The sequence below is a fragment of the Lithobates pipiens genome, unplaced genomic scaffold (genome assembly GCF_037356315.1).
Source record: "Lithobates pipiens isolate NorthernLeopardFrog02 unplaced genomic scaffold, aLitPip1_a1.2 Scaffold_23, whole genome shotgun sequence".
Lineage (NCBI taxonomy): Eukaryota > Metazoa > Chordata > Amphibia > Anura > Ranidae > Lithobates > Lithobates pipiens.
Window position 1 is genome coordinate 54,272,721 of NW_027507785.1, and position 27,787 is coordinate 54,300,507.

Consider the following 27,787-nt stretch of genomic DNA (forward strand, 5'->3'; position numbering starts at 1 on the left):
CCTCCTCCTCACAACCAGCTTTATTGACACATAGAGGAACAGTGTGCTGAGTGTCAGCAGGGGGAGGATTTGTGGAAAAATACATAATCGCACAGCACAGCGTATTCAAAATCTGCCCCCCGCAGCAGGATTGGTTTACATGAGCGTTAGCGGCAGGCGTTTAATAAGAACGCTTGCAAAATTACTGTACTTACAAGCTGAAGCCCGGGTTGCAGGAAAGAAAATTGCTCAATTTCCCCATCAACATAGACAATGTTGATGAGAGTATTCCCCCCCCCCCCCCTTTGTGTCCTGCCAATGGGGAGCCTTCCTTTCCTGTAGAACACAATGATTACTGCTGGTGGCTACAGCTGCCAGAAGAGATAGCATGCAAAAAATCCAACAGGCTCAGTACAACCAGCCTGCCCATAGATGGATCGAATCTTGGCCAGTCCCTGCTGAACTGGACAAGATTAGATCCATCCATGGCCGGCATTACCCACATCTTCAATCTTTCCATCTACACCGGAACCTTCCCCTCTCCTCTCAAACATGCACTGGTTACCCTCATACTTACAAAACCTTTACTGACCCCCATCTGTTTGATCAACTTAAAGTGGAAGTAAACCCACCTGTCATTTCCAGCCAAGGAAGCTGCCATCTTGGCCTCTGTTTAATCTACAACTGCCATGATCCAGCACATGTGATCAGTTAAGACACCAGCCATTGGATGGTTTGACAGCTTGGTTGAAAGCACAACCAATGGGAGTGTCACATTTCCGGCATGTGCCAGAAATGTAACTGTTGTATGGATGGGTTTACTTACGCTTTAAGACTCTCTGCTATTTACCTCCAAATTTCTCGATCGCCTTGCCCACAACCACCAGTTGCTATCTCACTGATACCAACCTTCTTGACCCCTACAGTCTGGCTTCCGCCCCGCAACATTCCACTGAAACCGTCCTACTAAAACTCACTGACAACCTACTAACCGCTACACCCAACAGCCATTACTGCATACTTATACTCTTAAGCCCCGTACACGCAATTGGATTTTCCAACGGGAAATATGTGGTGACAGGTTGTTGTCGGTAAATCTGACCATTTGTACGCTCCATCGGACAATTGTTTTCGGACTTTCCGGCAAAAAATGTTGGATGGCAGGTTTTCAAATTTTCCACAGACAAATGTGTGTAGTTGGATTTTCCAGGCGTGTGTACACAAGTCCGTTGGACAAAAGTCCAAAGTACAAACACGCATGCTTGGAAGCAAGGACGAGACGGAAGCGGTCGGTCTTGTAAACTAGCGTTCGTAATGGAGAATTAACATTTGTGACGCGGCAAATTATGAAATCTCCAAATGCAGCGCACAATTCTCTTCTTCTATAATGGGATAATAATGAAGCTGCTTTGCTGGTGATACTGATGGAGTTATTGCAAATGAATTTTCAAAGGCTTTTTTTTGTAATATCAAGAATAATATTATTATGCTTTTTTTATGCTTTTTTTTTAATTATTTTTTTTTATTTGGGCAAGTTACCACAACACCATTATCCCGTCGCTTTTAAGATCAAAGATACAACTTTGTTGGTGTCCCTTGTCAATTTTACATTGTATTTTTTTAAATGTAACTGCCGACTCCCCAACTGTCATTTGAAGTAAAACACATGGGCAGCACAGTGGTGTAAGGGTGGCACAGTGGTGTAGTGGTTAGCACTCTCACCTAGCAGTAAGAAGGGTCACTGGTTCAAATCTCAACCACGACACTACCTGCCTGGAGTTTGCATGTTCTCCCTGTGCCTGCGTGGGTTTCCTCCGGGTACTCTGGTTTCCTCCCACACTCCAAAGACATGCAGGTAGGTTAATTGGCCTCTGTCCAAAATTGGCCCTAGTATATGAATGGGGACCTTGGATTGTGGGGACCAATGTGAGTGTGCAATTTACAGGGATAGGGACAATTGTAGACACTCACTCAGGTTGAACTGTATGGACTGGTGTCTTTATTCAACCTAACTAACTATGAAACATCGGCAAGTATTATTCTACACAATTTTTTTTTATTTGCATTAAAAAAATTAAAAAAATAAAATTAGACATGCTATCTTCCAATAGAACTTAAAGTAACCTAAAAGTACATTCTATGCATCCAAAAATCTAGAAAATATACCAAATCAAATCATTATTCAACCAAAGAAATAATGTCAAAGCAATAACTCCAAGGCCAATAATACACGTTATCTCCTCCGATTCCACAACATGGCTGGTTGACGAACAGCCATTCAGAAACAAACTGAAAAGTGCAAAATGAAAAGCGAATCATCAACACCCTCCAAACTTCTACTAACACGAAATTAGCAGAAGGAGCCCAAAGGGTGGCACTAAAGAGCTGAAAAAACACGTAGTATGTCTAGTACGTCACTATGTTAGTAATTGTTGGACAACAATTGTGTGACCGTGTGTATGCAAGACAAGTTTGGGCCAACGCCCTTCGGACAAAAGTCCACGGTTTTGTTGGCCAACAATCTGATTGTGTGTACAAAGCATTAGACCTTTCCACTGCCTTTGATACAGTTGGCTACCTACTCTTCCTCAATAACCTCCACTCCCTTGCAGGGCCGGATTAATAGCATCATGCGCTTGGTGCTGAGGATTTTGGTGGGCCTTTTATTGGGCACCCTTCTGCTTTCCAAGAGCCTGTGCTGGCATGCGCCCAAACTCAAAAGTGTGCAGCCACACAGGCATAACACTAGGGAAGCCTGGCATTTGACTTGCCAAGTTTCTGTAAGGGCCATGCATTGGTGTGCACTCTGAGCTGAAAGAGTGCAGCTGTGCAGGCCTAACACTATGGAAGCCCCAGACTTCTTTAAGAGCCCTGCATTGGTGTGCCCCAGGCTTCTGTTAGGACTGCTCATGCAGTGCCCATTAAAAATCCCACCACTCTGCCCAGGCGGTGCATGTGGAATTCAGGGCCCATCAGGGGAGATTTCTTCCCGTTGACCCATTCCACCACTCTGCCTAGGCGGTGCATGTGGAATTCAGGGCCCATCAGGGGAGATTTCTTCCCGTTGACCCATTGCTTTCCATGTCCTTTTTGGGTGGCTGGGCCTATATTGAGGTAGGGGCCTGGAGCTGCAGCTCCAATAGCCCCTACGTTAATCCAGCCCTGCTCCCTTGGCATCCACGACTCTACTCTTTCCTGGGTCTCCATCTACCTATCGCACTTTCAAAGTCACCTATAACTATCTCCTTGGCTCCTCTTCCTCTTTCTGTTGGGGTACCCCAAGGCTCCATCCTTGGGCATCTGCCATTCTCTCTCTACACCTTTTCCTTGGGCCAGTTGATAACCTCCCATGGCTTCCAATACCACCTCTATGCTGACGACACACTCAGATCTATCTCTGCCGGATCCTTTTCCTAACCGAGAGGCTAGACCGCCCGAACCGGTGATCGTCAACGGAGATGAGGAGTTTGAAGTGGAGGCAATTGTAGACTGCAGGAGGAGAAGAGGTTGAGTGCAATACCTAGTTAAATGGAAGGGCTATGGACCAGAGGAGAATTCCTGGGAACCCAAACAGAATCTACACGCCATGGACTTGGTACATGCTTTTTTCTGCAGTCACCCTCAGAAGAAGAACCAACTGGGCAATCCGCGGAGGAGGGAGCCAATGGCTGCGCTGCTATCAATCTATCCAATCAGGACACGGGACACCAGCTAGAGCTGGTATGCTCGTTCCCGGCCGGCAAAGGATCAGAGGAGGAGGAGTCTACAGGAGGAGTTTTTTCATCTTAATGCATAGGATGTATTTTGCCGCGTACACACGACCGGACCTTCCAGCAGAATAGGTCTGAAGGAATCATTCCGTCGGATAGTCCGATCGTGTGTGGTATAATCCGATCATTTTTCTTTAAAAAATTCAGACGGACCTAGAAATCGAAGATGTTTCAAATCTGTCCAGCAGGCTCAATTCCTATCGGGAAAACTGTTCGTCTGTGTGCTGGTCCGACGGACCAAATACGACGCAAAGGGCAGCTATTGGCTACTGGCTATTGAACTTCCTTTTCTAGTCCCGTCGTACGTCATCACGTTCAAAATGAATGGACTTTCAAACTGACTTTAGTCCGTTCGTGTGTTCGTAACTCCGTCGAAAGTCCGTCAGGATGACCGTCTGACCTTTTCTGCTGGAAAATCCGGTTGTGTGTACGCGGCATTAGGGTGAAAAACCATGAGGGTTCACAAGCCCTTTAACCACTTAACGACCAGCGCACGCCGATGTAGGTCCTATTTTCGAAGAGGGATATCTCGGTATCGGCAGCGGCTGCTGCCATAATCGAGATATCCATCTCTTCAGGCGCCGGTCATCTGTACGATAACGGTGGTCTCCGCGGCGGGTTCGCGGCGAGATCACCGCTATCGGCGGCGGGAGAGGTGCCACCCCCCCTCCCGCCCGCACCTTCTGCCGCTTATTAGAGCCAACGGTAGCGGCGGAGGCGATCGGGTCCTAGCTGGGTATAGAGACTGGTGAGGCTAAGATGGCCCCCACTCGTCTCTATACCATAGGAGGGCGTATATTTTTTAAATGTCATTTTTTCAAATGCCTTTTTTTTTTTTTTTTTTTTGCATTTAAGTCCAAATATGAGATCTGAGGACTTTTTGACCCCACATCTCATATTTAACCGGTTCCCGACCAGCGCACGACGATGTACGTCGACAGAATGGCACGGGCAGGCATATTGGCGTACATGTATGTCCAATCTTCAATGCTGCCCTGCTATCGGGAGCGCGCCGCCGCCGGCGAGCTCCCGCTCTGGTCGGGACCCCCGTGAGTCCGGTCGCGGGACCCGCGGACTCGATCGGGCATACCCGCGATCGTCTCACGGGACGGCTGAATGGAGGAAATGCTGTGTAAACAGCATTTCTCCATTCTGCCTAGCAACTAGTGACGCTGATCTCTGCTCCATGTGATTGGAGCAGAGATTAGTGCTCACAAAATGAAAGCCCAACCCCCCCACAGTTAGTAACACACTCCTAGGAACACTTACCCCCTACACTGCCACCCCCTGGTTAACCCCTTCACTGCCAGTGTCATTTACACAGGAATCACTGCATTTATATAGCAGTGATTACTGTATAAATGACAATGGTCCCAAAAATGTGTCAAAAATGTCCGATGTGTCCGCCATAATGTCGCAGTCACAATGAAAATCGCTGATCGCCGCCATTACTAGTAAAAAAAATAATAATAAAAAATTATTAATAAAAATGCTATAAAACTATCCCTATTTTGTAAATGCTATAACTTTTGCGCAAACCAATCAATAATCGCTTATTGCGATTTTTTTTTTTTTTTTTTACCAAAAATATGTAGAAGAATACGTATCGGCCTAAACTAAGGGAAAAAAATGTTTTTTTATATATTTTTGGGGGATATTTATTACAACAAAAAGTAAAAAATAATGCGTTTTTTTCAAAATTGTCGCTCTATTTTTGTTTATAGCGCAAAAAATAAAAACCGCAGGGGTGATCAAATACCACCAAAAGAAAGCTCTATTTGTGGGAAAAAAAGGACGTCAATTTTGTTTGGGAGCCACGTCGCACGACCGCGCAATTGTCAGTTAAAATGACGCAGTGCCGAATCGCAAAAAGTGGTCTGGTCTTTGACCAGCAAAATGGTCCGGTCTGAAAGTGGTTAAGAGGACCTGTCATGCTTTTTTCTATTACAAGGGATGTTTACATTACATTTCTTGTAATAGGAATAAAAGTGATCCATTTTTTTTTTTAAACAGTGTAAAAATAAATAAAATGAATTAACATAAATAAGAAAAAAAAGAGGTTTTTAAAAACACCCCGTCACGACAAGCTTGCGCACAGAAGCGAGCGCATACGTGAGTAGCGCCCACATATGAAAACGGCGGTCAAAGCACACATGTGAGGTATCGCTGCGATCGGTAGAGCGAGAGCAATAATTCTAGTCCTAGACCTCCTCTGTAACACAGAAAATGCAACCTGTAGAATTTTTTAAATGTTGCTTATGGAGATTTTTGAGGCTAAAAAGTTTGACACTATTCCACGAGCGGGCGCAATTTTGAAGCGAGACATGTTGGGTATCAATTTACTTGGCGTAACATTATCTTTCATAATATGAAGAAAAATTGGGCTAATTTTACTGTTGTCTTATTTTTTTATTAAAAAAATGATTTTTTTTGATTTTTTTCCAAAAAAAAGTGCGCTTGTAAGACCGCTGCGCAAATACGGTGTGAAAAAAAGTATTGCAATAACCGCCATTTTATTCTCTAGGGTGTTAGAAAAAAAAAATATTATTATTCAGGATTTATATAGCGCCAACAGTTTGCGCAGCGCTTTACAATATGAGGGCAGACAGTACACTTACAATACATATCAATACAGGAGGGATAAGAGGGCCCTGCTCGTTAGAGCTTACAATCTAGAAATATAAAATGTTTGGGGGTTCTAAGTAATTTTCTAGCAAAAAAAATGTTTTAAACATGTAAACACTGAGTCTGAAAAAGAAGCCTGGTCCTTAAGTGGTTAACTTGTACCAATAAATAGTGATGGACGAACGTTTCGCCCGGCGGTCGTTTCGCGGCGAATTTCCGACTTTCGCCGTCCGCGGGTTCGAACGCCTTTTTCCGTCGTTCGCCCCGGCGGACTTACGTGTTTAATGTATACAAGAACTTTAACCTTTCGTGACACGTTTATCATGTGTTACAGGACAACCAATTGAGACATGACAGCTCATGGACACTTGGACATTCCCCCTAACCTATAAATACACCCGATCCGGTGGCCATTTTACATTCTTTCTTCTGTCACTGTAGGGAAAGGATCCTGTGTGGAGTAGGGACAGAGAAAACGCTAGCTATTTGGTACACAAAAGTTCTTTTCAGGACTGGTATAGGTGTTAGGTCAGCAGCCTGAGTTTCTTTTGTCAGTTTAGATAAAGGGACAGAGCGCTGTATGCTGCTATTTTAGGGACAGCTCAGCCAGATTAGTCTTTCTTCATCATCATCATCATCATCATCATTAGCTGTTACTATCAGGTCCACAAAAGAGCTATTCCAGCTAATCGTTCCAGCCTACTCTTTTTTGCCAATTTGTATAGGGACAGGCAGGAAGCAGTGTGTCAGGCAGTGAGGATAATTTTAAAGACTTGCTGTTACTATTAGTTCCACAAAGGTTCTTTTCAGGACTGGTATCAGTGGTACGGTAATAGGCTTGTACACGTATAATATTCTTTCTTCCAAATATAGAAAGAATATTATACTTGACTGCTGCCCTTCTGCTGCAGTCTGCTAATCATTCACAACTCACTTGTTCCACAAAGCTCTTTATCAGGACTGGTAACTTGGTCTGTCTAGGGTGCTACGGTACATAGGCTTGGGTGCGGTACAGTCTGCTGTTCTGTAAGGACCGCTATCGGTCCACAATACATAGGGTTGCCGTGCACTACTGCTGACCGCTGCCCTATACTGCAGCAGTCCTTCAGCGGTATAGGGACTGACGCACAGTCTGCTAAACACTAATACACAACCTGCTTGGTCCACAAAAGTTCTTATAAGGACTGGTAACTTGGTATAGGGTGCTACGGTACATAGGCCTGAGTGCGTTACAGTCTGCTGTTCTGTAAGGACCGCTATCGGTCCACAATACATAGGGTTGCCGTGCACTACTGCTGACCGCTGCCCTATACTGCAGCAGTCCTTCAGCGGTATAGGGACTGACGCACAGTCTGCTAAACACTAACACACAACCTGCTTGGTCCACAAAAGTTTTTATAAGGACTGGTAACTTGGTATAGGGTGCTACGGTACATAGGCCTGAGTGCAGTACAGTCTGCTGTTCTGTAAGGACCGCTATCGGTCCACAATACATAGGGTTGCCGTGCACTACTGCTGACCGCTGCCCTATACTGCAGCAGTCCTTCATTGGTATAGGGACTGACGTACAGTCTGCTAATCACTAACACACAACCTGCTTGGTCCACAAAAGTTCTTATAAGGACTGGTAACTTGGTATAGGGTGCTACGGTACATAGGCCTGAGTGCGTTACAGTCTGCTGTTCTGTAAGGACCGCTATCGGTCCACAATACATAGGGTTGCCGTGCACTACTGCTGACCGCTGCCCTATACTGCAGCAGTCCTTCAGCGGTATAGGGACTGACGCACAGTCTGCTAAACACTAACACACAACCTGCTTGGTCCACAAAAGTTTTTATAAGGACTGGTAACTTGGTATAGGGTGCTACGGTACATAGGCCTGAGTGCAGTACAGTCTGCTGTTCTGTAAGGACCGCTATCGGTCCACAATACATAGGGTTGCCGTGCACTACTGCTGACCGCTGCCCTATACTGCAGCAGTCCTTCATTGGTATAGGGACTGACGTACAGTCTGCTAATCACTAACACACAACCTGCTTGGTCCACAAAAGTTCTTATAAGGACTGGTAACTTGGTATAGGGTGCTACGGTACATAGGCCTGAGTGCGTTACAGTCTGCTGTTCTGTAAGGACCGCTATCGGTCCACAATACATAGGGTTGCCGTGCACTACTGCTGACCGCTGCCCTATACTGCAGCAGTCCTTCAGCGGTATAGGGACTGACGCACAGTCTGCTAAACACTAACACACAACCTGCTTGGTCCACAAAAGTTTTTATAAGGACTGGTAACTTGGTATAGGGTGCTACGGTACATAGGCCTGAGTGCAGTACAGTCTGCTGTTCTGTAAGGACCGCTATCGGTCCACAATACATAGGGTTGACGTGCACTACTGCTGACCGCTGCCCTATACTGCAGCAGTCCTTCAGCGGTATAGGGACTAAGAGTTTTGTCACAGGGTGATTTAAAAAATGACAGGCAGAGGAAGAGGCAGGCCCTTCCGCAGGGGTGGTAGGGGTAGGGCAGGAGCAACAGCCTTGAGCCAAAGTGGGAAGTTGCAGAAGGTGCGTTCAATTACTTTAAAGGACGCACCAGACTTGGTTGAGTGGCTCACTCAGCCTTATTCTTCTGCACCCTCCTCATCCTCTCGATCTGCACCCTCTTCTTCACTCTCTGCTATGTGCACCCCCAAAGACACTACCACCAACAACACCACCACCACCACATACCTTCCGCTTGAGTGCAAATGGGGGCCTTCATGCTCCAGTGTTTTAATAGGGACCCCCGTATAAAAAGCATGAGGGTCAAGGACCAGTACTGGGTGGCAACGTACTTAGATCCCCGGTACAAACACAAAATGGCGGAAATGTTACCGCCGTCGCAGAGGGCTGTCAGAATGCAGCACTTCCAGGCCTTGCTTCGAGAAATGCTGCATTCTGCTTTTGCGTGCGCTGGCAGAGGAGCAATTCCCACTCCCAGAGAAGGATTTGCGGGTACCAATCCAACAGCGCCTGCAAGAAGAGGCCGGTTTGAAGATGTGTTGGTGACTTCGGATATGACTCGAGGTCATTCTTTCAGCCGACCCATCGACAGGTGTCATCCGGATCCAGCATCAGGGAACGCCTAGACCGTCAGGTGTCCGACTACATTGGGTTAACGGCCGATGTGGACGCTCTGAGGAGTGATGAACCCCTAGACTACTGGGTGGGCAGGCTTGACCTCTGGCCAGAGCTTGCCCAATTTGCAATCGAACTGTTGGCTTGCCCCTCATCCAGTGTCCTGTCCGAAAGGACGTTCAGCGCAGCAGGGGGGATTGTGACCGATAAGCGTACTCGCCTAGCTCACGACAGTGTTAACTACCTCACATTTCTAAAAATGAATGAGGCATGGATCTCGGAGGAATTCAACACATGTGATCAGTAGACCATGTATATGTCTATAAACAATTTTTGGAATCAAGCACACAGACCTTCTTAATTCATTTGGCTCACTTCCCTGACCCAAAAAAGCACACCGTACTATATGCCCCTACCCTCCTCTTTGAAGAGGTTGAGCGGTGTCATATTTCTACTGGGGCTGCTTATTATGAGGGGTTCCCACCATCCCTGTGCTGTGCTGACTTCCTCCTGGGTGTTCTTATTATGAGGGGCTCCCACCATCCCTGTGCTGTGCTGACTTCCTCCTGGGGGTTCTTATTATGAGGGGATCACACCATCCCTGTGCTGTGCTGACTTCCTCCTGGGGCTGCTTACGGTGCTGCTGTCAGCGCTGTATGTCACGGAGCTGCTGTCAGCGCTGTATGTCACGGAGCTGCTGTCAGCGCTGTATGTCACGGAGCTGCTGTCAGCGCTGTATGTCACGGAGCTGCTGTCAGCGCTGTATGTCACGGAGCTGCTGTCAGCGCTGTATGTCACGGAGCTGCTGTCAGCGCTGTATGTCACGGAGCTGCTGTCAGCGCTGTATGTCACGGAGCTGCTGTCAGCGCTGTATGTCACGGTGCTGCTGTCAGCGCTGTATGTCACGGAGCTGCTGTCAGCGCTGTATGTCACGGAGCTGCTGTCAGTGCTGTATGTCACGGAGCTGCTGTCAGCGCTGTATGTCACGGAGCTGCTGTCAGCGCTGTATGTCACGGAGCTGCTGTCAGCGCTGTATGTCACGGTGCTGCTGTCAGCGCTGTATGTCACGGAGCTGCTGTCAGCGCTGTATGTCACGGAGCTGCTGTCAGCGCTGTATGTCACGGAGCTGCTGTCAGCGCTGTATGTCACGGAGCTGCTGTCAGCGCTGTATGTCACGGAGCTGCTGTCAGCGCTGTATGTCACGGTGCTGATGTCAGTGCTCTGTATTACGGTGCTGCTGTCAGTGCTCTGTATCTCCTGCACCCTCTTGTTTGCCTACCCTGGTCCCTGACCTTCCCTCTCCTCCATTGCCTTCATTAGCTCCATAGTCCTGAATTGTCAGAACAATTTCCCAAATAAAAAAAAAATGCTTGTAGTTATCGATCCCAAATTCACCTCATACATGTATTATGCTATTGTCCAGGTGGTGGGACTACGTGCTACCCCCTAATAATTACCCCGTGGCCGCAAATTCGACCTAAAGGTTTGCGAAATTCGCCTCCCATTGAAGTCAATGGAGCCCGCGGCGAACGGTCGTTTTCGCGAACGTTTGTGTCCGTTCGCGTTTCGCGTTCGCGAAACGTCCCGTCGGAAGTTCGTCCATCACTACCAATAAATAGTTTTCAAAGGATTTTGCTGTAAGCTTTGGCTGTCTCCTTTAATTTACTTTACCTAGAGTTCTTGAACAACAAATATCTGACAACATTCTAAGGCCCCTTTCACACTGACGTCCCGTTCAGGCCCGCCTGTCAGTTTTTCAGGCGGACCTGAACGGGTGCTCCATAGAGCTCTATGGAGCGTCGGATGTCAGCGGTGACATGTCCGCTGACATCTGACCCGCTCCGATCCGAAAAAGTGTAACGGAGGAAAAAGCTATTTTACCATCCGTCTGCGGATCGGATCGGGTGACGACGGGCACTGCGGTCCGTCGTCATCCGATCTCCCATAGGGGAGAGCGGCGCTATGACAGGTCCGTCCCTGCGCAGTGTGCAGAGACGGACCGGTCATCTCCCTGCTCAGCGGGGATCGGCGGAGTGATCCCCGCTGAGCAAACGGATATCCACGGGGCGGATCAGAACTGATCCGCCCCGTGTGAAAGGACCCTAACAATGTTTCTTTTGTTACTCTTTTTCCTTGACATTGTTTCTATTCTCCAGTCGCCTTTATTTCAATACTTCCTCTTTCACTTGCAAAACTATTCTTCAAATCGTGTTCATACCTGCAGAAAACAAAGCTACAAATTCTCGCCTGCTTCTGTACTGAAAGAGTTAATCCGGCGGGACTGCCTTTTCTCATTCAGTATACACTCAGTTTCCATATCTGTTCTGTAAACTGATAAAACCTATAATCCTCCAGGGATCACAGACCTCATTTTCTCTTATCTCCTATTTATCAGCTCACCTCAGTTACCACAATCTACGTCATCAGTCCTTTATGTCTTATTACCAGGATACGGTTATACTATAGATTCCAACTGTGGGCCTGACTACAAGGCCACGCTAATAGGGAGCGTGGGCTTTGGGACATACACTGAGAATTACATCCAGGAATACAAGAGAAACATAGCTCCCAACTGTCCCTGATTTGGGACAAAGTCCCTCTGTATCTCTTTTTAAATAGTTATATAGTAGGTGAGGTTGAAAAAGACACAAGTCCATCAAGTCCAACCTATGTGTGTGATTATATGTCAGTATTACATTGTATATCCCTGTATGTTGCTCTCATTCAGGTGCTTATCTAAAGGCCCGTACACACGGTCGGACTTTTTGACAACAAACATGCAAATTAGCTGTTTTGGAGCAACATCCGACGGTGTGTACGCTCCATCGGACAAACTTTTTCTGTTTTCATCGGACTTTTGTTGGCTGTGCGAACGGACAAACTTTTTGACAACAGAAGTCCGAAGGAGCAAAGTCCGACCGTGTGTATGCAAAGGCATCGGACTTTTGTACAAGGTACAAACACGCATGCTCAGAGCCTATGCAAACGATCAGACTACAATACAGAAGTTGACCAAAGGTGGCGCAGGAGTCATTGAACGTCCTCTTTTGAAGCGGCGTCAGTACGTTGTGACGTCATTACGTTCGTGTTTGTTGTCAAAAAGTCCGACCGTGTGTATGCAATACAAACTTGTGGACCACGCCCTTTGTACAAATGTCCACGGGAAAGTTTGTACAAAGTCCGACCGTGTGTATGGGGCTTAATAGTTTCTTGAAACTATCAATGCCCCCCTCGCTGAGACCACCGCCTGTGGAAGGGAATTCCACATCCTTGATGCTCTTATAGTAAAGAACCCTCTATACGTAGTTTAGGGTTAAACCTCTTTTCTTCTAATTTTAATGAGTGGCCACAATTCTTGTTAAACTCCCTTCTTAAAAAAAGTTTTATCCTTATTGTGGGGTCACCAGTACGGTATTTATATATCGAAATCATATCCCCTCTCAGGCGTCTCTTCTCCAGAGAGAATAAGTTCAGAGCTCACAACCTTTCCTGATAACTAATATCCTCCAGACCCTTTATTAGCTTTGTTGCCCTTCTTTATACTCGCTTAATTTCCAGTACATCCTTCCTGAGGACTGGTGCCCAGAACTGGACAGTATACTCCAGGTGCGGCCGGACCAGAGTCTTGTAGAGCGGGAGAATTATTGTTTTATCTCTGGAGTTGATCCCCTTTTTAATGGATGCCAATTTTCTGTTTGCTTTGTTAGCAGCAGCTTGGCATTGCTGAGCCTATCATCTACTAGGATCACCAGGTCCTTTTCCATCCTGGATTCCCCCAGAGGTTGTCCCCCCATTGTATAGATTGCATTCATATTTCTGCCACCCAAATGCATTATTTAAATTTTTTCTACATTAAACCTCATTTGCCATGTAGTTGCCCACCCCATTAATTTGTTCAGATCTTCTTGCAAGGTTTCCACATCCTGCAGAGAAGTTATTGCCCTGCTTAGCTTAGTATCGTCCGCAAATACAGAGATTGAACTGTTTACCCCATCCCCATCCTCCAGGTCGTTTATGAACAAATTAAATAGTATTGTTCCCAGCACAGAACCCTGGGGGACCCCACTACCCACCCCTGACCATTCCGAGTACTCCCCATTTATCATCACCCTCTGAACTCGCCCTTGAAGCCAGTTTTAAATCCATGTACTTACCCTATGGTCCATGCCAACGGACCTTATTTTGTATAGTAAACGTTTATGGGGAAATGTGTCAAATGCTTTTGCAAAATCCAGATACACCACGTCTACGGGCCTTCCTTTATCTAGCTGGCAACTCACCTCGTCATAGAAGGTTAGTAGATTGGTTTGACAAGAATGATTCTTCATGAATCTATGCTGATTACTGCTGATACCGTTCTCATTACTATAATATTGTATATAGTCCCTTATCATCCCCTCCAAGAGTTTACATACTATTGATGTTAGGCTAACTGGTCTGTAATTCCCAGGGATGTATTCTGGGCCCTTTTTTTATATTGTCGCTACATTGGCTTTTCTCCTCATTTGTCCCTCATTTTGGGCTGATCTATATATATACAGTGGTGTGAAAAAGTGTTTGCCCCCTTCCTCATTTCCTGTTCCTTTGCATGTTTGTCACACTTAAGTGTTTCGGAACATCAAACCAATTTAAACAATAGTCAAGGACAACACAAGTAAACACAAAATGCAATTTGTAAATGAAGGTGTTTATTATTAAAGGTGAAAAAAAATCCAAACCATCATGGCCCTGTGTGAAAAAGTGATTGCCCCCTAAACCTAATAACTGGTTGGGCCACCCTTAGCAGCAACAACTGCAACCAAGCGTTTGCGATAACGTGCAATGAGGCTTTTACAGCGTCCTGGAGGAATTTTGGCCCACTCATCTTTGCAGAATTGTCCTAATTCAGTTACATTAGAGGGTTTTCGAGCATGAACGGCCTTTTTAAGGTCATACCACAACATCTCAATAGGATTCAGGTCAGGACTTTGGCTAGGCCACTCCAAAGTCTTCATTTTGTTTTTCTTCAGCCATTCGGTGTTGGACTTGCTGGTGTGTTTAGGATCATTGTCCTGCTGCAGAACCCAAGTTCGTTTCAGCTTGAGTACATGAACAGATGGTCGGACATTCTCCTTCAGGATCTCTTGGTAGACAGCAGAATTCATAGTTCCTTTTATCACGGCAAGTCTTCCAGGTCCTGAAGCAGCAAAACAGCCCCAGACCATCACACTACCACCACCATATTTTACTGTTGGTATAATGTTCTTTTTATGAAATGCAGTGTTCCTTCTACGCCAGATATACTTGGACACACACCTTCCAAAGAGTTCCACTTTTGTCTCATCGGTCCACAGAATGTTGTCCCAAAAGTCTTGGGGATCATCAAGATGTGTTGTGGAGAAATTGAGACGAGCTTTGATGTTCTTTTTGCTCAGCAGTGGTTTTCTCCTTGGAACTCTGCCATGCAGGCTATTTTTGCCCAGTCTTTTCCTGATGGTGGAGGTATGAACGCTGACCTTAACTGAGGCAAGTGAGGCCTGCAGTTCCTTGGACGTTGTTGTGGGGTCTTTTGTGACCTCTTGGATGAGTCGTCGCTGCGCTCTTGGGGTAATTTTGGGCGGCCGGCTACTCCTGGGAAGGTTCACCACTGTTCCATGTCTTCGCCATTTGTGGATAATGGCTCTCACTGTGGTTCGCTGGATTCCCAAAGCTTTGGAAATGGCTTTATAACCCTTTCCAGACTGATAGATCTCAATTACTTTCTTTCTCAATTGTTCCTGAATTTCTTTGGGTCTCGGCATGATGTGTAGCTTTTAAGGATCTTCTGGTGGACCTTACTGTGTCAAGCAGCTCCTATTTAAGTGATGCCTTGATTATGAACAGGTGTGGCAATAATCAGGCCTGGGTGTGGCTAGAGAAATTGAACTCAGGTGTGGACAACCACAGTTATAGTATGTTTTAACAAGGGGGGCAATCACTTTTTCACACAGGGCCATGATGGTTTGGATTTTTTTTCACCTTTAATAATAAACACCTTCATTTACAAATTGCATTTTGTGTTTACTTGTGTTGTCCTTGACTATTGTTTAAATTGGTTTGATGTTCCGAAACACTTAAGTGTGACAAACATGCAAAGGAACAGGAAATGAGGAAGGGGGAAAACACTTTTTCACACCACTGTATATGTATATAAAATGTACTTTTTAACTTTCAAAAAGCTTCACAGTTTCAGCACTTTTCCCAGTGCTAAATCTTTCTTGTCAAATTTGTTTATTGAATTTTAACAATTAGTATACCTAAGTACATATGGTGGCAGCAAAAGAAAAGATCACATATATGGTAAGAATATTGAGTTGTAGTTCCAACATAAACTAAAAGTAGTTTAAAGTGATTGTCATACTTACCTCCACTATGCAGCTCGTTTTGCACAGAGTGGCTCTGAACCTCCTCTTCTGGGGTCCCCCGGTGGCTCTCACGGCTCCTCCCCACATCTGATAACCCCCAGGAGAAGCGCTTCCCCAAGGGGGTTACCTTGCGGGCACGCTCCCGAGTCCAGCATTCATCGTCCATAAAGACCGAATGCAGGACTCGGCCCCCACTTATTTCTTTATTCCCTATTTATTTTTTCTCCTACCTAACATTACTTTTTCTTTTATCTTCTTTCTCTCTTCTACTTTCCCCCCTATAAATGAATAATTTATGATAGAATCTAAAATCTTATACTACATATTGGAACTATGTACAATTGGTATAATGATAACCAAGGAAATAAAAGTTGTGCTACCAGAACTATATAAAGAGTAAATTGAAAGAGGAGAGAGAGAGAATAGGGGGGAAAGTAGAAGAGAGAAAGAGGATAAAAGAAAAAGTAATCTTAGGTAGGAGAAAAAATAGATAGGGAATAAAGAAATGAGAGGTATTTGGGGTCCCCGGGGTAGTACATGGTAATAAACACATACCATGAATGCAGAGAATGGAAGTATAAATGGAGATTATCGATAGGTCTTGGTAGGTATGGAAGCATCAAAATTGGAAGGCAAAAAGTGAGTGACCCAGGGATTCCATATGTTCTCAAAGTTGGATATTTTAGTGCTAAATCTTTCATCCAATTTCCAAATTGCTGCATATATAAATGTAAAATGCAGGAATAATAGTAGTTAAAAAAAAAAAAAGCATTTGCGGGTTTAACTAATCTTTTTTTTTTTTTTTTTTTGTGTATACATTTTCCTTTAACCACTTCCGGACCGCCCGCCATCGTTATACATGTGTACTTTGACATTAAATACTGGGTTTATGGCAGCAGATAGCTGCCATAACCTGCGTATGTTCTTAAACTGTGGGCGGTATGCTTTCAGATAAAAGGCCACCCCCCCCGCCCCCGCCACGTTACGGTCAACTCCACCGCTTACCGGAGCCATCGGTATCGGCAGAGACGATCCGATCCTTTGCCCTCAGAAGCATGGATCCGAGTGATGGAAAGATGGCCCCAACTTGGGTCCATAACATCGGATGAGGGAAGCGACGTCAAACGTCATTGCTCAAGAAACCCCTTACAACCTCTGGAGGAACCTGAGTTGAGAAAGCCTGGCCTAGGGGCCAAGCCACAGTCCAGTCCAGTGCGTTTTATTTCTGCATCAAAAACACATGGAAAGTGGGTTTTATGGATTCCAATGGGCATAGTTCACACCAAGTGGTCAGTTCCAGGGTGTTCCAGTTCCAGAAAAAAAAATAAAAGTAGAACATGCTGCATTTTTCCTGCACTGGACCGCACTGGAACGCGGTAAAAGGCATCAAAAATGCACCGGAATGAGTGGAAAGACATCAAAAACCCTTTGTACCCCAGTACAGTAAAAAAAGGAAAAAAGAAGAAAAAAAAGCAACTGGAGTGCATCCGGAAACACATCAAAATCGCGCCAAAAACATGCATGCAGAAACACGTCCGGAATGGATCTTGAGCAGTGGCGGCTTTTTTGGGAGGGCAGCAAACAAACGCTGCCAAAAACGCACTAAAGGCGCACATACATTTGCATACCTCCCAACTTTATGAGATGTGAATGAGGGACACCTATCAGCAAAAGTATGCAGGCATAGGACACACCCCTTGCCACGCCCCCTTAAAGGAGAATTGTACAAAAAAACAAGATTGGTTAACCCCACAAGTGCTTTTTTTTACCACTACTATTCCTTTATATTGGCTTTTGGGATTTACAAATGCAGCAATTTAGGAATCAGATGAAAGTATTTAAAGTATTATTAAACCCAGGACCCTGCATTCACTATATCTGGATCTCCCACAGAACATGGAAATGCAATAGTTTTAGTAAATATCAGCTGCTAAAATACCTTTTCTCATCAGCAGTATATGGCAGTCTTGTGACTTCCATCAGTGTCTGGTTAAAGCTTGTAGGAGGAGTTTTCCTTCTCTTCTGACTGTCCTAAGAGGCTGCAGGACCCCTGACCCTCTGTCTGGATAGTACTGATTGGCCCTGTGCTGATCACATGCACCCTCCCAAAAAACCTCTCTAGCAAGACACACCAAACCACCCCTCCCAACATTTTGAGATGGGAATGAGGGACACCTACTAACAAATGTATGTAGGCATAGGACATGCCCCCTGACACACCCCTTTAAAGGAGAATTAAATAAAAAAGGTTAATTAAATCCACAAGGGCTTTTTTTTTTACCACTACTATTCCTTTATATTGGCTTTTAAAATGTACAAATGCAGTCATTTAGAAAATAGATGAAAGGTTTAGCACTGGGAAACACTTTTTGAAAGATAAAAAGTGCATTTTATATACAACCAGGGCTGGACTGGGACAGAAATTTGGCCCTGGACTTCATCCAGACCGGCCCACTTACATTTTGAGTGTCCCATCAGCACCCCCTTACATCAGAGTGTCCCATTACCAGCCCCCTTACATCAGAGTGTCCCATCAGCACCCCCTTACATCAGAGTGTCCCATCAACACCCCCTTACATCAGAGTGTCCCATCAACACCCCCTTACATCAGAGTGTCCCATCAACACCCCCTTACATCAGAGTGTCCCATCAGCACCCCCTTACATCAGAGTGTCCCATCAGCACCCCCTTACATCAGAGTGTCCCATCAGCACCCCCTTACATCAGAGTGTCCCATCAACACCCCCTTACATCAGAGTGTCCCATCAGCAGCCCCCTTACATCAGAGTGTCCCATTACCAGCCCCCTTACATCAGAGTGTCCCATTACCAGCCCCCTTACATCAGAGTGTCCCATTACCAGCCCCCTTACATCAGAGTGTCCCATTACCAGCCCCCTTACATCAGAGTGTCCCATCACCAGCCCCCTTACATCAGAGTGTCCCATCAACACCCCCTTACATCAGAGTGTCCCATCAACACCCCCTTACATCAGAGTGTCCCATCAACACCCCCTTACATCAGAGTGTCCCATCAGCACGCCCTTACATCAGAGTGTCCCATCAGCACCCCCTTACATCAGAGTGTCCCATCAGCACCCCCTTACATCAGAGTGTCCCATCAACACCCCCTTACATCAGAGTGTCCCATCAACACCCCCTTACATTAGATTGTCCCATCAGCAGCCCCCTTACATCAGAGTGTCCCATTACCAGCCCCCTTACATCAGAGTGTCCCATTACCAGTCCCCTTACATCAGAGTGTCCCATTACCAGCCCCCTTACATCAGAGTGTCCCATCAGCAGTCCCCTTACATCAGAGTGTCCCATCACCAGCCCCCTTACATCAGAGTGTCCCATCACCAGCCCCCTTACATCAGAGTGTCCCATCAGCACCCCCTTACATCAGAGTGTCCCATCAGCACCCCCTTACATAAGAGTGTCCCATCAGCACCCCCTTACATCAGAGTGTCCCATCAACACCCACTTACATCAGAGTGTCCCATCAACACCCACTTACATCAGAGTGTCCCATCACCAGCCCCCTTACATCAGAGTGTCCCTTCAGCAGCCCCCTTACATCAGAGTGTCCCTTCAGCAGCCCCCTTACATCAGAGTGGCCCACTGAGCCATCGGCCCACCGGGAAACTCCCAGCAGTCCCAATGGCCAGTACATGCCTGTATACAACTATATGTATCAGACCGAAATGAGGGACAGATGAGGGGGAAAGAGGGACAGAGGGACATTGCTCCAAATCAGGGACAGTCCCTCGAAATCAGGGACAGTTCTGAGCTATGTATTTGTTTTCCATGCCCTTTTGATGTGCTCCCATTGAAGTCTATAGGGCCAAAAAGGCCCGCTCTTTAATTGCCACCACCAACAATGCAAATCCAGGTCTCTTTGTCATTAATGAGTTACAAAGGGCCAATTACGATGATATCACCCGGCTTTGGCTCTCCCTGGGATTACAGGGAAGAGCCTTGTGGCGTCTTCTATTCACCTGGGTATTCCTGGACCATGCAGCAGCCGCAGAGCTCAGGGAACGCCTCTGTTTGCACAGTTTCTCCTCGTCTCCAGTTTGATTTGCATGAAAAGTTACACTACAAATTTGACACCGGTAACTCCCGTGAACTGAAGGACAATTGCTGTGCTCCCGGGGACAGGCAGGACTTGTCCTCCAGAGCAGACACAGGTGTAAGGTGTATAGACAAAGGAGGCCATTGAGCTCTCGGATTGTCCATCCCTGGAGGCTGCTGAGACCGAGCTGGTTCTCCTTCCAAGCTGGAGGTAAAAGATTGCAAGGCAGCGACTGTGTAGGATAGTAATGGAGCAACGCTACTAGAGGTAAGTACTTTTCTTTATTCTCCTTTTTTTTTAGACAGATAGCTGGGTACAATGGCTCATTGCCCCCCTATTCTCTAAAGAGCATTGTGTTGTTTGTTTTGTGTATTTTTGTATTTCTGGTATTTATAGTGCGTCAGCATTTTACATATTGTACATTCGTATCGGTCCCTGCCTCGAAGGAGCTTACAATCTAAGGCTGGCCATACATTATACAATTTGCATGTACAATTTTCCATTAGATTTACCAAAACTATATAATATGAGGTTGCGCCTCAACACTTTTCAATTTGTCAGGCCAATTCTGATATTTCTCTCCTACATGTAAAAATCTGTATTTTTATTTGCCAGAAAACTACTTAGAATCACCAAACATTATATATATATATATAATTTTTTTTTTTTTTTTTTTTTTTATCAAAGGCCCTAGAGCAGGGATCTCCAAACTTTCTAAACAAAGGGCCTGTTTACTGTCCTCCAGGCTTTAGGGCTTTAGGGGGGCCGGACTGTAGCCACTTGGGGGTAAACAACGCATCTTTGGTATTAGGGGGGAGAAAAAGTGCCCCATCAGTGTCTGCAAGATGAATAGTTCCCCATATCATTGATGTCAGTGGGAGGAATAATGCTCCATCATTGGTGACAGTGGGAGGAATAGTGCCCCATCATTGGTATCAGTGGAAGAAATAGTGCCCCATTATTGGTGTCAGTGGGAGGAATAGTGTGCCATCATTGGTGTCTGTAGGGGGAATAGTGCCCCATCATTGATCATTGGTGTCAGTGGGTGGAATAGTGCTCCATCATTGGTGTCAGTGGGAGGAATAGTTCCCTATCATTGGTGTCAGTGGGAGGAATAGTGCCCCATCATTGGTGTCAGTGGGAGGAATAGTGCCCCATCATTGGTGTCTGTGGGAGGAATAGTGCCCCATCAATGGTGTCAGTGGGAGGAATAGTGCCCCATCATTGGTGTCAGTGGGAGAAATAGTGCCCCATCATTGGTGCCAGTGGGAGGAATAGTACTCCATCATTGGTGTCAGTGGGAGGAATAGTACCCCATCATTGGTGTCAGTGGGAGGAATAGTGCCCCATCATTGGTGTCAGTGGGAGGAATAGTGCCCCATCATTGGTGTCAGTGGGAGGAATAGTGCCCCATCATTGGTGTCAGGGGGAGGAATAGTGCCCCATCATTGGTGTCAGTGGGAGGAATAGTGCCCCATCATTGGTGTCAGGGGGAGGAATAGTGCCCCATCATTGGTGTCAGTGGGAGGAATAGTGCCCTAACACTAGTATCGGTGAGGGGAATAGTGTGTGCGAACATTGGTGTCAGTTTGAGGAATAATGCCCCATTGTTGGTGTCAGTGGGAGAAAGAGTGCCCTCATTGCTGATGTCACCAGTGGAAGGAATAGTGTCTTGTATCAGTGGGAGGAAAAGTACCCCAAGGGCCAGATAAAGGTGAGCAAAAGGCCACAATTGCCCCCCCCCCCCCCCGGGCTGCAGTTTGGAGACCCCTGTCCTAGAGAATAAAATGGTGCATGTTGCATTATTTTTATGTCGCACTATATTTGCGCAGTGGTTTTTTTAAACACAATTTTTTTTTTTTGGAACAAGTGCCATGTGTGGAACAAATTCAAGTTTTAATGCACAAAAACACAACATAATACCCATTTTAATATCAAAGATGATGTTTTACGCCGAGTAAATAGATACCAAACATGTCATGCTTTAAAACTGAGTACGCCTGTGACATGGCACCGAACTACGGTACCTAGAAAAAAAATCTCCATAGGCAACACTTTAAAAACCATTACAGGAGGTCTGGAGCTAAGCGTGCGGGACAGGCGTGCACGAGAGCACGAGGGGGGACAGGGGTGCTTACATTTTTTTTTTTTTTTTTTTTAGATTTTAGGAATTTATTTATTTCATTGGTGAGAATTTTTTATTTATTCTGGCCATTGAAATAAAATAAAATTTTAAATTGTATTATATTATAAATAATATAAAATAAAATAAATAAAACACTATAAATAATACACATAAACTCTAGGCACGTTTAGCAATTGCACAGAGCTTTGTTATTTTATTAAAAAAAAAAAAAAAAGTGACTTTAGACTTCAGATGCATTTTACCATAATGGTGAAGTTTTACCAAAATCCACAGATTTTCGCTAAAATTTCAGAAATATTAAAACCCTCCGTTTCACACATTATATTTATATATGTCTACTTTGTACAAAAAAAATAAAAATAAAATAAAATTGGTTTAGTAGTAAGCAGCACAGACTGTCCTTGTTGATTTCTTTATAAAGATGAAGTATTGTACAGTAAATGTAGGTGACTTGAACATGATGGGAGATGGAGCCCTAAATTGTCAAAAGTATTGGGACACCTGCCTTTACACGCACATAAACTTGAATGGCATCCCGGTCTTAGTCCATAGGGTTCAATATTGAGTTGGCCCACCCTTTGCAGCTATAACAGCTTCAATTCTTCTGGGAAGGCCGTCCACAAGGTTTAGGAGTGTGTCTATTGGAAGGTTTGAGCATTCTTCCAGAAGCACATTTGTGAGGTCAGGCACTGATGTTGGATAAGAAGGCCTAGCTCCCAGTCTCTACTCTAAGGCCGCGTACACACGCGGGGACTGTTCGCCCAACTTTGTCCGCTGAACAGTGTTTCGGCGGACAGTCCGCCCGTGTGTGGGCTTTCAGCGGACAGTTTCAGCGAACAGTTTGCTGAACAACGTTTTTCGGAATTTCCAAAAAACTGTCCGCTGAAACTTGGTTTCAGCGAACAGTCCCCTCGTGTGTAGGCTTGTTCGTCAAACTAAGTTCCGCGCATGCTCAGAAAGGATTTACACGCCGAAAGTTGTAATGCAGTGTATAGGACGTTGTATTTTCCGTCCCGTCGTACGTGCCGTTCACGTCATCGTGCACGGTTTCAGCAAACTGTTCGTTCGTCGTGTGTGGGCAAGTCCGTCCATGCTAATTTTGAGCGGACTGTTTGCTGAAACTGTTTGACGGACAAAGTTGGGCGAACAGTCCCCGCGTGTGTACGCGGCCTGATTCCTCCCAAAGGTGTTCTATCAGGTTGAGGCCACTCAAGTTCCTTCACCCCAAACTCGCTCATCCATGTCTTTATGGACCTTGCTTTGTGCACTAGTCCAAATCATTTGGTGGAGAGGGATTATGGTGTGGCTCCCAGTCTTCGCTCAAATTCATCCCAAAGCTGTTCTAGTGAGTTGGGGTCAGGATTCAGACATGACACCGCACCAGTGCACAAAGGTCCATATAGACATGGATGAGCAAACTTGGGGTGGAGGAAATTGACAGTCCTGACCTCCACCTGATAGAACATCTTTGGGATTATTTAGAGGGGAGACTGCGAGCCAGGCCTTCTCACCCAACATCAGTGCCTGACCTCACAAATGCGCTTCTGGAAGAATGGTCAAACATTCCCATAGACACACTCCTAAACCTTGTGGACGGCCTTCCCAGAAGAGTTGAAGCTGTTATAGCTCCAAAGGGTGGGCCAACTCAATATTTAACCTTACGGGCGAAGACTGGGATGCCATTCAAGTTCATGTGCGTGTAAAGGCAGACGTCCCAATACTCTTGACAATATTGCGTAGGTACCCTGGCCTTGGGTTTATCTGGGGAAAACCAGTAGCGAAAGATCCAAGCTAGCCCATGGACTATTTTTTAGTACAAGGGTCAGCTAGGGGTGTTTTGGGAAGGTTGGGAAGTGTATATGTCCTCATGCCAGCCATAGAAGGAGTGTTTGGTTTCCCTGCAACCCGCAGGAAAGAAAATAGCTTGACCATGTATGGGCAGGCTGATTGTACCCATGTTGATCGATCAACTTGTGGACAACCAGCCTATTGGATTTTGCATGCAATTATTGCTAGCGGCTGTTATAGCCACTAGCAGTAATCGCCGTGTTCTCCTGCTGGGGACGCCCCTCCCCCCGCTGGGAGAACACAATGGTTCCGTGAGAGGGATTCCCCCATCAACAGAACACAATGGTTCCGCGAGAGGGATTCCCCTATCAACACATTCAGTGTTGATGGGGGAATCCCTCTCGCGGAAACATTGTGTTCTCCCAGCGGGGGGGAAGCTGTCCCCAGCAGGAGAACACATTGATTACTGCTAGCGGCTATAACAACCTCTAGCAATGACTGCATGCAACAATCCGATAGGCTGGTTGTCCCTAAGTTGATCGATCAACATGGGTACAATCAGCCTGCCCATACATGTTTCGACTCTCGGCTGGTCCCTGCTGAACCGGACAAGGTTCGAACCGTCTATAGCCGGCTTTAGGCTGGGCAACAAATCATCTGGTATTTCCGGGAATTTCGGGGAATTTTTATCACTGGTCTATTAGCATATAAAGGAAACATTTGTTCTTGGATACCTGAAGCTCAGTTTGCCTAAAGTGCAAAGGAAGATAAGGACTGTTTGTATTTTGATAAGGACTGTAGCCAAGTGCAGGGTAGGTAGAGGATACATCGCTCTGCAAACACGTCACAGATCCAAGGTTTAGGGTTTAACTGGTGCCCAGTAAACTTTAACTTTATGTGGATGTTGAACTTCAGCAAAGTCCACAGTTGCAGCGCAGATACTCTGGGCTTAGAGTCACCCCATCTGTGGAGTCTTTTGTCTGGTTTAACCACTTCAACTCCGGGCCAATTCTGACACTTCTCACATATGTAAAAATCAACATTTTTTTGTTAGAAAATTACTTAGAACCCCCAAATATTTTATATATATATATATATATATATATATATATATATATATTTTTAGCAGAGGCCCTGGAGAATAAAATGGTGGGTGTTTTTTTATTATATTATATTGTATTATATACTGTATATATAATATTATATTTTATATTATATATTATATTATATAGAAAAGAAGGAAGAAAAACTCCCCCAGGTGGGGTTTTTTGGCAGCAAACACAAAGAAATAGGATGAATAACCTTCCCAGCTATCCACCAAGAGCAGCACACACACTCTTGTCCAATGCACGGTTGGGTGGAATAAATTCTTCCCTCTTTGGAATAATCCTATGGTGTGACTGTCCTCCGGACTAGTCACGATATATACACTTCTATCCTCTGAGCAGTGTACTGCACGTCTTCACCTGTAATATAGGTGGGTGTCCCCCCCCTCTCTCCGGTTTGGCAGGAGGGTGGGGCTACACAACGCGTGACCTCTTGTAAGCTGTGTTGGTGGGCGCCTTCCTGTCCCTGGTTTGCGATACCTGTGGAGTGCCTCAGGACCCCCGAGCCTGCAACCAAGGGGCTTCTTCTTTTAAACAAAAAACCTTCCATGTGGAAATAACAACTCAATCTGTTATCTGTGTGGATACAGTGGACGGGACATTTTTCTCTAAAGAAGACCCCAGTGAGGGTTGAAACGCGTCAGAGTTCCCAGCACTGTACATCTTTTATGTGTAACTGTACAGCGTTGATAGGACATAATTGACTGTTACATTGTATCCGCGTATTTCTTTTCTTTTTTATTATGCAATTCCCACTGGAGCTCATGTTTTAACTATTATGTTATGAAATGTTTCTCTTATCTTAATAAATCATCATGTCTATAGAGGTTATTCATCCTATTTCTTTGTGTTTGCTGCCAAAAAACCCCACCTGGGGGAGTTTTTCTTCCTTCTTTTCTATGCATACCAGGGTGAGCAGCGCTCTTTGAACCCTGGTGGGTATGTGTCCTGTCCTTTGCTATATTATATTATATATTTTTTTTATATCACACCATATTTGCGCAGCATTTTTTCAAATGCCTTTTTTTATTTATTTTTTTGCTAAATCTTTTGTGAATTTTAATGCACAAAACACCATATAATACAATATTTGGTTAGATATTAAAGATGATGTTATACCAAGTAAATAGATAGGCAACATGCTCGGGGAACGGCGCCAAACTAAAGTACTTAAAAATCTCCATTGGTGACACTTTAATTCCAGACCGCCGCACGCCGATATACGTCCTAGCTTTGACGGGGGATTTTTTATTTTTTTATTGCATTTTAGTGTAAATAAGAGATCTGAGGTTGTTTTGACCCCCAGATCTCATATTTAAGAAGTCCTGTCATGCTTTTTTTTTTTCTATTACAGGGGATGTTTAAATTTTTGTTAAAAAAACAGTGTAAAAATAAAAAATAAAAGGTAAAATAAATAAGGAAATTTTTTTTTTTAAACGCGCCCCGTCCTGCTGAGCTCACGTGCAGAAGCGAAAGCATACGTGAGTAGCGCCCGCATATGACACTTGTGCGGTATCGCCGTGATCGGTAGAGTGAGAGCAATAATTCTAGCCCCAGACCTACTCTGTTACTTAAAACATGCAATCTGTAGAATTTTTTTTATATGTCGCTATGGAGATTTTTAAGGGTAAAATTTTGTCGCCATTCCACGAGTTGCTGCAATTTTTGAAGTGTGACATGTTGGATATCAATTTACTCGGCGTAACATTATCTTTCACAATATAAAAAAAAAAAATTGGGCTAAATTTACTGGTGTCTTATTTTCTAATTCAAAAAAGTGTATTTTTTTTCAAAAAAAGTGCGCATGTAAGACCGCTGCCCAAATAAGGTGTGAGAGAAAAGTATTGCAATAACCGCCATTTTATTCTCTAGGGTGTTAGAAAAAAATGTATAATGTTTGGGGGTTATAAGTAATTTTCTAGCAAAAAAAAAAAAATTTTTTAACTTGTAAACAACACATTTAAAAAAAGAGGCTCGGTCCTTAAAGAGGAGTCCGTCTTAAAAAAAAATTAAAAGTCAGCAGCTACAAATACTGCAGCTACTGAGTTTTAATAATTGGACACTTACCTGTCCCAGGGTCCAGTGATGCAGGGGAACGAAGCCCTGCTTGTCCCCCCCCCCCTCAGCTCGGCGGCGCCGGCATTGCATGCAACTGTGGGCACCCACTGCGCATGCGCAAGCTGCGCCACGCGCCGTGATTGGCCGCGCAGTCACCTGGGACCTGTCACGTGTCCCAGATGACTGACCGGAGGGAGGGGGCAGAGCTGAGCTCTTCCTGCGCTAAGGGGAAGTGATGTCACCAGCCCAGGCACTAAAGGAGGCAAACTACGAGGGGCCCCCTAGCAACAGGCATTTAGAGGTGAGTTAAAAAAAAAAATCCAATTTTTTTTTTTTTATTTTTTTTTTAGGAATTTGAATGAATTTTTTTTTTTTCTGTGCAACACCACTTTATGAAATAATGGCACCATAAGTGCAAGGCACATTTTGGTGCATTTTTAGTATTTTTCCAGGAAGGTTTGAATGCAGCCTTAGTGTCCCAGAATGAGGTCACAATGATAATTAGGGACCCAGAAAATGACACGCTGACACTTGAGCCCCAAGAAAGATGTTACTCTGAGGCTTGAGATCCCAGGGAATAAGACACTGGCTCTTGGGCTCTTAGAATGATGTCATACTAACACATGGGATGCCAGGACACTTGGGCCCCCACTACAATGCTACACTCACACCTGAGGTTCCAAAACAAAGTCACATTGGCACTTGAGCGCCCAAAACCGTTGAGGTTCCACAACGATACC

General features: G+C 45.1%; 1 protein-coding gene across 4 annotated transcripts in view; it reads left to right on the plus strand.

Moving 5' to 3' along the window:
* LOC143927535 (uncharacterized) overlaps positions 1-27,787 on the plus strand; it is a 69,820-nt gene that overhangs the window by 12,309 nt on the left and 29,724 nt on the right. The window contains exon 1 of one of the 4 annotated variants that reach the window (XM_077451653.1): positions 19,877-20,216. The exons of 2 other annotated variants lie outside the window; for them this stretch is intronic. The gene's annotated coding sequence lies outside the window, so the exon portion shown is untranslated. Of the gene's footprint in view, positions 1-19,876; positions 20,217-27,787 lie in introns of those variants that run through there. One more of the 4 variants, XM_077451654.1, reaches the window with a different exon arrangement.